This window comes from Lissotriton vulgaris, chromosome 11 (assembly GCF_964263255.1).
Source record: "Lissotriton vulgaris chromosome 11, aLisVul1.2, whole genome shotgun sequence".
NCBI classification, from domain to species: Eukaryota; Metazoa; Chordata; class Amphibia; order Caudata; family Salamandridae; genus Lissotriton; species Lissotriton vulgaris.
In genome coordinates, this window is record NC_141699.1 from 10,157,909 (window position 1) to 10,169,949 (window position 12,041).

The 12,041-nt window shown below is 47.1% G+C and overlaps 1 protein-coding gene across 1 annotated transcript in view; it reads right to left on the reverse strand.

Moving 5' to 3' along the window:
- Positions 1-2,189, reverse strand: part of YPEL1 (yippee like 1) — a 111,616-nt gene extending 109,427 nt beyond the window's left edge. The window contains exon 1 of the mRNA XM_086942652.1: positions 1,824-2,189. The gene's annotated coding sequence lies outside the window, so the exon portion shown is untranslated. The remainder of the gene's footprint in view (positions 1-1,823) is intronic.
- Positions 2,190-12,041: the final 9,852 nt, after the last annotated feature.

Consider the following 12,041-nt stretch of genomic DNA (forward strand, 5'->3'; position numbering starts at 1 on the left):
AGCACCCTATGCAAATCCCTTGTGAATAGTACCCTGGTACCTTGGGCATGAGGTACTAAAGAGGGCACCTAAGGGCTGCAGCATTAATTGAGCTACCCTAAGGGACCCCTAGCCAAGCACATGCAAGACTGCCATTGCAGGCCGCGTGTCTTGGTGCAGACTAAAATGAAAACACATAGTGGCACAAATCTCTGTTGGCTCAAGACTGATTTGCATATGGCCATGTCTTAACTGGGGTAGCTTGGTGAGCAAAATAACGATGGATTAAACCCGGATCTGTGACTGGGGGTTATTGTTTTACCAATGTGCCCCTTGTGCTGGTCAGTTCCATTGCTGCAAGTACAAGTGAACAGGAAGCCATTTTAGAACATTTGCTTGACACTGGGGAAAACAAGTCCCCCAGCTATATGATGACTTCATTGAAAATAGAGATGTTAGGTATCAAACATCTCCTTTTGGCTAACCCACACAGATGCTAGTGTTGGCTTTACCAATACATGCACCCATAGCTCACTGTATAAGTGCCCCCTGAAAACCTACCAGCCACTGGTGTGCTTGCAGCCTGCCACCCAAGACGGTGTTCTGGGCAGGACGAGACAATGAGCTCAGGCTGGCGCTGTAGGTCCCCAGGTGGAGGTACTAAGCTTGGTAGGTCCCGCTGGACAAGACACTCAGCTCAGACAGGATCAGTGGGTCTCGCAGCGCGAGGTATTGAGCTCAGGCTAGCATAGCAGGGTGGGCTGCAAACCACAACTGAAGACAGGTGGGTAGCACGAGGTCTCAGCACTGCTGTGCAGATGCAGCGTTTATACTGACAATCTTGGCACGGTCTGTGGTGCAATGCTTTGTTTCAGCGGGCACAGAGCAGTGACAGGGGCAATGATCTCGACGCGTAAACACTACAGATGCGGGCAGTAGTTTTTGGCGCAGTGACCGCAGACACCTTAGCGCTGCGGAGCATCTAAGAGGCGTCAGTTCGAGAAAACAAGCAGATCTTCGTGCAGCGGCGCCGGGGCTTGCTTCTCGACACTGGTTGTACAGAAACTGCCATGGCTGCCAGCTCACTGCACCTAAAATCTACCAAATTATCAAAAGGAGGGGGAGGGGCAGGGCAGCACGCGGTCGCCGTTCGCTCGAGCCTGAGCAGGACACCGAAGGAGCCTCGGATCGTCCACTGCACAGGACCTGGCCGCGGACCTCTCGGCGAGTGAATGCACACGCATCCTTGGGGGGGGGGGGGGGGTCCTTCACGCACTCTCTGCGAGGAGATTCACCCGCACCACACTGCATGGGGTGGAAGCTGAGGTCAACTTAGACTCTGGACCGAATACGGACAGCGCAGGGCGCTGGCAGGAGCGCCTGGGGCAGCTGTGGTCGGTGAGGGGGCGCCTGCTGTCGTGTAGCTAATCCGCCCTGGCGAGGTCAGGCTGGGGAACAGACACGGGTCCCTGATGACGGCCACAACCTGTCACTCCTGTACACGGCGAGCCGCTCTGCATCACAGGGATCAGGTCCAATGCAGTCTCCACAGACTCAGGAAGCATCAATGGTGCTTGTAACTCGCTGCTGGACGAGGAGGAGGCTGGAGACCCCTCAAGCATCCTCCGCAGAACACCCCCAAATGCCTCGCGTACCCGCCCTGAGCAACTCCTCAAAGAGCTGTTCAATGCATTTCACATAGTTGGGCTCTGCAGACCCGGAGCAGTCCAGCTCCATCCTCTTACCCTTGCAGAGCCCCTTTCTGTCTGCATTCGCCCATCATTGCCCCCGCACCCCCTCCATCGCTCTCCACCTCCCTCACCACCAGAGAGCCCCGCACTCACCCGCGGTTCCTTCCCTTCACACTTCTCTCCGGGCGCCGGGTCCCCTCACACCATCCTCTTCCTCCTCGCAAGAACCTGGCTGCTCCGGGGACCGAAGAGGTCGACGGCAGCGCTGCTCAGATCTGGGGCCCATTCACCCCCCCTCAACAGCCTTTCTTCCACCAAACCACCGAAGCCTCGATCTCCCAGGCAGCTCTGGTGTTATTGTTCGGGCTAAGGTTCCTGCGAGGGTCACGCGCCCCAGGCCGTCTTACGCACCGGCCTGCTTTTCCTCTTATCGGCGGTGAAGATGGAGCGATACATTCTAGTCCCGAAGCCCAGTGCGACGCCACCTCCTCCGATGTCTTTGTTATTGTTTCTGACTCTGAGGAGAAACGGCGGTTTCAACTGTCAGCGCGCGCGCGGCCGAGCGCCCAGCCACGGGCCAATCGGATACACCGGACTGGACGCTCACTTCAAATGATGCCGCTGATTGGCCATGCACATCAGACTCGTCCACGCGCGCGTCCTTACAAGAGTCTTTTGCGTCATCTCTCGCTTATGAGCCTCCTCATTTGGCTTTGAGGTCTCCTCGTCCACGCGCTTACCAAGTTCCCATCTACCAATCAGAGTCGTATTGCCAGGCAGACTTGACCAATGGAAAGGCGGGGGAGGGAAAAGCACGTGCTGCCTTCCTGAGACAACAAAGGGAAGATTGAGCCCTTGCTCCACCCACTTCCCCATCTCCCCGATAGAGTCTGGTGAGCACGTGTCTGCTCTGGGGGGGACCAGAGAGTCAAAACAATGACGTAAGTGTAAAGCTGTGCTGCGGTTGGGCCACCTGTCGGTCCGTCACAGCACTTTTCTATGGTGACAGCTGGGATCGGGCTACGTAATGAATGTGGAGGCGAGAGGGTTTGCTCACTTTCTTTTACGTCAGACGTAGAACAACAGGCGCGCGCCACCTGCTTGGTGGCCACGAGGCGCGAGGGGGCGCGTGCGGGCGCTCGCCGCGAGCTGTGGTAAACATGAGGTGCGCGCCGTCTGCCTTAGCTGGCACGCGGCGCTCTTTTGTTGTGACGGGAAACGTCGTCTTTCTCTGCATCTCCTCACCCCGACGGTTTATATTTCTTGTCTCTCTCCGAGCCCCGCACCCATAGCCTGGCAGTCGAGATAGGATATTGTTTTCAGTCAAAATCGTGGTGTCACTAAATGAAAACGCAACCCTGTGAAGGGCTCTCGGCGTCTTAAGCCTTTTACGCGTTATCCAGCGGTAAAAACCGTCGAAGCTGATTTTGACACGCTGTTTTTGAAGCGTTCACGGAACGGAGTAAAATGAATTAATTTAGACTTGTCGATTTGCGATCTGTTCGATCTTCAATACTTGAGTGTGTAGCAATTTGTTGATGTTTTAAACAGATTTGCCTTCTGTTGTGAGCCATAATATTTTAGTTTTGACGTGTCACATGATGTAATTTAAATCCTATTTGCATACTCTTCAATTTATTGAGTCTTTAAGAAGGGTAAAGGAAGGTGTTTTTAATCTTCACATTCTCATTCTACATGGTGGAGGTAAACAGTGATTTGATCAGTGGTCGAAGTGGGGGGGGGGGAGTAGAGGAACTATGGGTGGAGAATCAGAGGGTGGGGGCGCAGGATAACGAGAGGATTGGATTAGTGGGTGGAGTCAGAGGCGTGGCCAGATTTTTTTGTTTGTTGCACATTTATATAGCGCAAATTCGCCCGGAAGGTATTGGAGTGCTTTACATGAGCACCAGTTACGCTACACAAGGACACATTCGTTTTTTAAAAATATCTGTTTTTATTAAACAACACTTTGCCTTTCAGGGTGAAAGTTTCACATCACAATAGCCAAGTGAGACCCCCGTACAATGTTGACTCTTAAACATGACTCCTATATTAGTTGACTACCCTCGGATCACACCTCCTCCCAATCATACAGCGCTATATTGTTTCTTGATCATTTCAAAATCTATCTACAGGTCTGCACAGCATCCCTCGACATTCGTTCCATTTCCCCCAGATCTTAGTCCATTTTTGCGGACAGCCCATACTTTCATAGACCGCCCTTTCCGCAGTCATACACCAGTCCATATCAGACTTCCATTAGTTCAAAGTCGGAGCAGTCTCTGCTCTCCACCTTCGCGCAATATTACGCTTTGCAACCATGAATTCCAATGTTAACCATAATAGTTTGCTGTTGATGAGGTCCAAGTTTCCCCAGATATTTAGCAAACACCATCTTGGTGATTTAAACTCCTCCACCTTATAAACCTCCCTCATGCTCCTCAATATTGCTGTCCAGTACTCTTGAAGTGGTGGGCATTCCTACAGTAGGTGGAAGAAAGTACCCTCCTCTCCACATCCCCTGGGACAGAGTGGTGAGGTCAGAGCTCCCATTTTCACCTGGGTAGTACACGCATAGTAGGCTATGTGGAATCTTGAGCTGGACTAACCTATAACATAGAACAATAATGATGGTTCTGTCGGACTGAAATACACAGTAATATAGTATTCCCTGGTTTGTTACTCAACATCCGTCCCTATAAGGGTACAATGATAGTGGTACCTATACCAATATGAAACAGAACACACTGACCACAATGAAGATTAGAATAAAGTTTTAGTCATATACTTTTATCTTCTCTGAATTGTATTAAAACATTGATTATAGCTGTCCAGACAAACACAAAACATATATACCACATACATTTTGAGCAAGACTCATATACATTTAAAACAACATACAAAATTGTCAAGTCACGAAATTATTAGTAGCATCAACTATAAGAGCAATAATCCACTAGGCATATCAATCAATTCTTGGTTCCTAGTAGATTTTATAAAGTTGATTTCACGATAGAGAAAATGCGTCGACGTTTCGACCATGGCGGGGCGATGCGCTGGTTGTGCGCATGAGGGGTGGGTCTTCATCAGGACTTCATCAGAAATGTGAGTTCAGTGTTACCGAGGTTGAGTTTTTGGGTGTGATACTGAGTCCCGAGGGTTTAGGATGGCTGAGAGGAAAGTGGAGGCAGTCCAGGATTGGCCTGTTCCTAAGAATGTGAGAGACGTGCAATGATTTTTGGGGTTTTCCAATTATTACAGGAGATTTATTTCGCACATCTCTCAGTTGGCCTCTCCAGTGACCAGGTTGCTAAGAAAGGGAACACCATTCTACTGGACTCCTGAAGCCATGGAGGCTTTTGTTCAGTTAAAAAAATCTTTTTGTACTGCACCTATCTTGAGACACCCTCAATCAGACATACCTTTTGTGGTGGAGGCATATGCTTCTGAGGTGGCCATAGGAGCAGTGTTGTCTCAGAGAGACAAGTTTAAAGAACTTAAAAAGTCCTGATATTCAGTCTTTGAAAGGACCTCTTGTATATACCCCTCATAACTCAAGAAACTAACCACATGATCAAAAAATCTACAATATTCAACATACAGTAAAACAATAAATTCAAAAAAGTGTTTTTTTCTTAAAAATGTGAACAATTTATTACAAATAATTAAATTAAATGTTTGATAACAGCACTGCAGTGCCGTACATTAAAAATATAAAAATGTGCCAATACACATGAAGAACATTAAAATTACAAAGTGCAAAGTTGTCGCAAAGTGCAAAGTTGTCGACGCAGCGTTTCGGTTTATTACAATATCACCTTCATCAGGACAAGATTCTATTTAGAAAAAACATACAGTTAGACACAAGCATTTAATCTTTGGGAACATTTTCTTTTTCATATTCAGAGAGACAAACACACCGGGCAACTACATCCAGTGGCATTTCTATCTAAGAAACTGAACTCGACCAAAGGCAACTACATGATGGCAGAGAAAGAACTCCTGGCCATAAAAAAAGCCTTCCAGGAGTGGAGGCACTATCTCTGGGGGGCTCAGCATCCCATAACAGTCTACTACGACCACAGGAATCTTCAGTTTATGAAGACTGCCAGGCATCTCTCGCAGCGACAAATGCGGTGGATGCTGTTTTTTGCAGAGTACGAATTCGTGATCACCTTTCGTCCAGGGTCAGAGAACAAGAGAGCAGATTCATTGTCCAGACAAGGAGAAACAACCGTTCCTCAACAGGAAGAACAGAGAGCCATTATACAACCAGATAAGGTTCTGTGTTCTGTAACTGTGGAACAGTTCTTAGGGCAAATCACCAACGATTGATCTCAAGCCCAGTGGCAGATATGGGCCGGTCAAAACGCTCATCAACACCTCAAACATGGCATTCCAATGCACGGGAATAGACTTTGTTCGTATCAAGAGAGAGAGAGAGGACTAGAAAGCTAGTCCGAGTCCCCGTAGTTTATATGTGTACTCCGGTGGAGTACGAGGATGGTGCAACAGGTACAAGGCAGGCTCTGACCAGAAAAGCTGGTCAACCCCTTACCGCTTCACTCCTGGAAGCATTGGCTGCAAAATCTAAGCGCATATATGAGAAGGGGATCCCCTCTCACACTTAGAGAAACACCTTAGTGAATGTAACACATAGCCTGGATTACACTCCTTTTTATCCTGCACTACACTCTATTTTAAAAAGGTCCTGAGGAAAGCCAGATTTAGTTTAAGGCACTGGCTGAAACATGTCGACCAACTGATGGATGTAGGAGGTAGTAACTCGCCTCCCTTAAACATCCCAAGCCTTATTTAACCGCTGATGGGGGCCCAGTTATTAAAATGTAATTTACCCTCGGGTACTGGGACCCTCGCCAAGCCGTTTTAACTCACACTTCACTTTACACCTCACATTGCGCTCACAGTAAAATACCAGCTCCGCTGTAATCAGGCGTCGCAGCACACCCGGGACACATTAGGTGTCACTGGGTGGGCCGGATGATGAAGCCCACCCAGTGAACTCACCAACGAGGTGCCCATGACAAACCTAATCAGAGTCCTAACAATAGTGGTCATATTTAAGCTAGTCTCTTTTGATAACACACGGGAATAGACTTTACCTGCCTACCCACACACTCCGCTTGAAGTCCGTCAACTGGTGCCATGACACAGTAACGGCTGGGCATCCGGGACACCAGAAAACTCTACACTTGATACAAAGACAGTTTTGGTGGAAAGGAATGTCCAAAGATGTGAAGGAATGGGTGAGTCAATGTGAGACATGTGCCCGAGCAAAGGGGGAACCAACTAAGAGCAAAGGAATGCTTACGCCTCTTTCCACTCCATCTCAACCATGGCAAACGATTAGCCTGGACTTTGTCTTAGGTCTACCAATGGACCAGGGATTCAATCCTATCTTGGTGGTGGTCGACAGCCTGACGAAGATGGGCCACTTCATCCCCTGCAAGAATCTGCCTACGGCTAGTCAGACAGCACAGCTGTTGTTGACCCATGTAGTCCGTTTGCATGGCATCCCTAGGGTCATCATCTCAGACAGAGGTCCTCAATTTGTTGCCCGTTTCTGGCATATGTGGTGCAAAGCTTTGCATATTGAAGATACATTGTCAACGAGTTTTAACCCCCAGAGAGATGGGCAAACTGAACGGTTGAATCAGACACTAAAGAAATACTTAAGGTGTTATGCAGATGATGCAACTTAATCTTGGGTATCTTTGCTGTGGCTGGCCGAACTATCTTATAACACTGCGTGGCATTGTTCCACTGGAGACACTCCTTTCCGGGCGAACACAGGATTCCATGACCACACCTTGCCTTTGGGGATCCCTAGCGAAGTACAGGACCACCTGACGGTGGAGGCACGCATGAAAGCTCTTCTAGGTAACCACCGACGGATCAAAAGACATCTGGATCAGGCCAAGGCGACCTATAAGAAATAGGGAGATCGTCATCTACAGGCTGGTCCTGGTTATCAGGTGGGCGATAACGTCTGGCTCTCAACAAAGAACATACGTTTCCGTTATCGCAGTATATTCCATCCACGGTATATAGGACCTTATGCCGTTATCCGCAGGATAAATCCGGTGGCGTATAAACGGAAGTTGCCGGCATCCCTGAGGTTACATCTGGTGTTTCACTGTAGTTTGCTGAAACCAGCGCGCAGCGCTAGACGCAAGGCTGTACCCCCGGTGATGAGGGATGGTCAGATGGAGTATGAGGTGCAGGGTCGTCTGTGGTACTTGGTATCATGGAAGGGATATTGGGCGGAGTATGATTTATAGGAACCGTGCTCAGGGGTCCATGCCCCCGTGCGGTACGTTTGTTATATTCTCGGTATCCAGAGAAACCAGGTGCTAGGAGGCGCTTGGGAGGAGGGCATACTGTCGGAACTAAACACGGCGCCTACTATATCGGCAGACGGGCCAGACTACAATTCCCTGAAGGCCTTCTGGGAGGAACTGTAGACATTTAATCACGGGACGTGCAAGCAGCTTTGTGCGTGATTCCACATCGGATGTTAGTGCCGAGCCGTCCGTTCGAGTTCTGTAGGTCAGCTCGTCTTGACCCCTGTGTTTCCCGGCTGGGAAACGAAGCCTGCCTCGTTCTGCGTTTCTGCTCGGCTGAGCAGGGAACTGTTGCTTACCCTCCCACTTGCGACTGCAGCGAGGAAGGGATTTTGCCTTTACCGAGTCCGGCGAGACTCATCCTCGTCCTGCGTTTCTGCTCGGCTGAGCAGGGAACTGTTGTTACCCTTCCCGCTTGCGGCTGCAGCGGGGAAGGGATTTTCGACTTCACCGAGTCTGGCGAGACTCATACCAGAATTACGGTGAGAGGGTTTCATTGCGGCTGAGCGTGGATACAAGACTGCTCACCGCCTTCTCGGAGTCCTTGGAACAGTATTCTTTTCTTGGGAGGAACAGCTGTGAATTCTGTTAATTTCCTCTTTGTCCAGGGAAGTTCTGAAGAGCCGGTAAGCTTAGACATCCGGAGTGGATGTACTAAGGTTCAACTTTGTGTTCTTTTATTTATTACTGACTGCCTTAACTCTAGTAAACGTTCTGGATTGCTGGACCAGCTGGTTTCCTGTGAAGTCTTTGCTTGTTTTCTTTTTGTGACTTAGGAAGTAAGCTATAACAAATCTCTGGGAGGATCTTGGTTAATTCCGCATTCTCTTTCAATGACATTTTCTTAAGTTTTAACGCTGGTGCTGGAGTAGGTCATGCATGGATAAAGGGGAGTGAGAGATAGGGTATGTATGTATCAGGTTTTGTTCTTATAATTCAGAGTATGAAGTGACGGGGTATTGATGATATCTGTTTTTTGGCTTCTAGGGAGATTCTGATTCACATGATAAGAGAGGCATCTTATTACCCAGAGAACAGAGGAAGGGTCCATCTCCGAAGCTCATCATTATAGACCTATTGAGTGTAGATAGTATTTGTATGTCAAATAACACTTCCATCTTCTCGTTTCAGGCATCCCTTCCGTTGCTGCTCTTACCCTTCCCTATCCCTCGCTTGATTACCTCTATGCTCTGTGTACATGCATTTATCAGAGTATGGGGAAATCAGGAGGTGGACCCCTTTAAGCATCACCCTGATCCTGAGGAGCTCGATATTTGTGACATCTATTGCAAGAGTGAAAAAAGGGGGGCAAGGGAAATCCCTGTCAGGTCCTCCTGTGAATGGGAAATTGACGAAAAAGGACCCCATTAATCTTGACTCTGGCCCATGGTACGGCATAAAGCAGCTTCATGTAGTTACAGAATCTGGGTCCGAAGTTCATTTTTTCCCAGCATTGTGTGTAGGAAGGGCCATTTGACAGAATGCAAGACCTAAGTTCAGCTGTAATAAAGCCATCTGTTCAGACACAGAGCCCAGGTTAGCCAATATGGCGTTTAGTTGTCTGAGGCAATGCCTGTTGCCCCTGATCGGCATGAAGCTGTTTTGTTACATATGCACTAGACATCTTACCTGAGTAACCAACCCATTTGCCAGAGACTTCATCATCAGTTTAGCTTCTATGTTTATTAAAGAGATCAGTGTGAAATGAAAAATTCCCTTGGAGCCAATGTGACTGACAACCACCATTAATCTTTCACATTCAACATTGCATCCATATCCAGTGCCAAAATAGGAGACCCCCACAGTTATAAGTACAAACACCTCATGATTGAAACGCCCAATTATAAGAAAGTATTCCGATTTATTTCTCAATAGATATCAAAAAGTTAAAAATGTAATTACAACAGTAGCGTCAATGCCTTTTTAAAAAATATAAGCTCCACATAGGATTAAATACAGAAGGACACTTGCTGCCACATTGAAGGATCCTATGCATCACTTGGCCCTAGGAGGGAAATCTTCGAGATATATATGAACTTTTAATGTTGTGAAAAAAAGAGACAATCAACTACCCTTGTCTTGAAAAAGGTGGTGCACATCAGGCAGCACACCAAAACGCGTCAACGCTACTGTTGTAATTAAATTCGAGGGACTATTGTGTTGGGATTTACAGATACTAGCCTGACGTTGCTAATAGATTCTAACGAATTAATGATCTGGGATGATTTAAAAAAGAATCACCTAATAAATTCTCTTTTGTGATGTTTTAAAAAAAAATTATAAATATTTTGGGAATGTCTATGGGATTAATTTTTATTGTCGTGTTTTTAACTTTTTGATATCTATTGAGAAATAAATCGGAATATTTTCTTATAACTGGGAGTTTCAATCATGATGTTTTTGTACTTATAACTGTGGGGGTCTCCTATTTTGGCACTGGATGCTATGTTGAATGTGATAGATTAATGGTGGTTGTCAGTCACATTGGTTCCAAGGGAATTTTTCATTTCACACTGTTTATGTTGGTACCCTGCCCCTTGGATAGTTGGGACACTCCCTATATTTATATAATATTATAGAGATCAGACTTTATGACAAACAGACCATAAGTCTGGTTTGGGAAGGACTACCATGGTACCTCCCCGGACATCAAGAGGAAGGACAGTGTCACCCTCAGCTCTTTCAATCGTAGCAAGAAGGTGTGGAATCACAGTGGGTGGAAACTTTTTAAAGAATTCCAATGGGAATCCGTTCAGTCCAGGCACCTTCCTGGGTTGTATATCATACAACACTTTGAGCAATTTGTCTTCCAAAAGAGGCCTATCTATTTCCATCCTATCCTCCCGGGAAAGCCTTGGGACCACTAGGTCTGCTACTATGGGGTTGTATTGTTCAGCTCTACTTGGGGGGGATCGAACTGTACAGCTTCTCGTAAAATTGTGTAACCGTTTTGGCTAGAACCATTGTGTCATGGGACAACTGACCGTCCAGTACGCTCATCCGAGGTAGGAATCTATCTTCCAGTGATATAGTAGCTAATCTAAGGATCCATGTCCTGGTTTTATACCAAAGTTCGTACACCCTGTCTTAGGACCCCTGGACTACTGCTCCAGCCCTCACAAGTAATTTCTGTTTAAGGTCTTCCCAAGCCACCTTAAGGTGACGTATTGCAACTGAGTTGGTTTTCTGGAGTAGGTGGCATTCCAATTACCCAATCTGCATTTTAAGGGCCATAATCTCTTTCTCATTCTGCTCCCTTCTATCCGCTATTTATGATATTATTTGCCATCTGAGAACCACTATCATGGCCTCCCATAATATGGTTGAGGAGAAATTTGGAGTCTAATTAACCTTGTAATAGAAGTCTATATCCACTCGCATGAATTCTTGGAACCAAACATCCTTCAACTATCCAGCCTGAAGGTTCCAGCGGTAACCAGGCCTATTCGTCGCTGTTCCCAGTGTGATCTCTATGGAAGAGTGGTCAGACAGGACCCTCAGGGGATTTTATCCTCAGATACTCCTAGAATGTCACCAGAGGAAAGGAACAGATAATCAACTGAGGGTAGGAACAGATAATCTATTCATGAATAAGATTAATGGGAGTAAGAAAAATGTGTGTATTCACGCACATTCGGGTCCTTACTCTCCAAATGTCACTTAGCCCAAGGGATTCGGCCCATGATGTCAGGGTCGAGTACCGCCCATGGCGTACCCCACCCTTGGTATTGAGTTGTGAATGCATAATGTTGTTTAAGCCGCCCCCAACAATATGATCCCCCTCCTGAACTGAAGCTATAAGTTATTTCAGGTCAGACATAGTGGATGTCCATTGGGAAGGAGAGCCATATACCAATATCGCCATCTATGTCCTCCCAAATAGGCAATCTGTGACAATGACATATCATCCCAAAACGTCTGGGGTAACCTGTGTATATCCATGAGGGAAGGTGTTATGTAGATGGATAGCCACCCCTCTGGAACCCCTAGCGAACCCTGCATGATA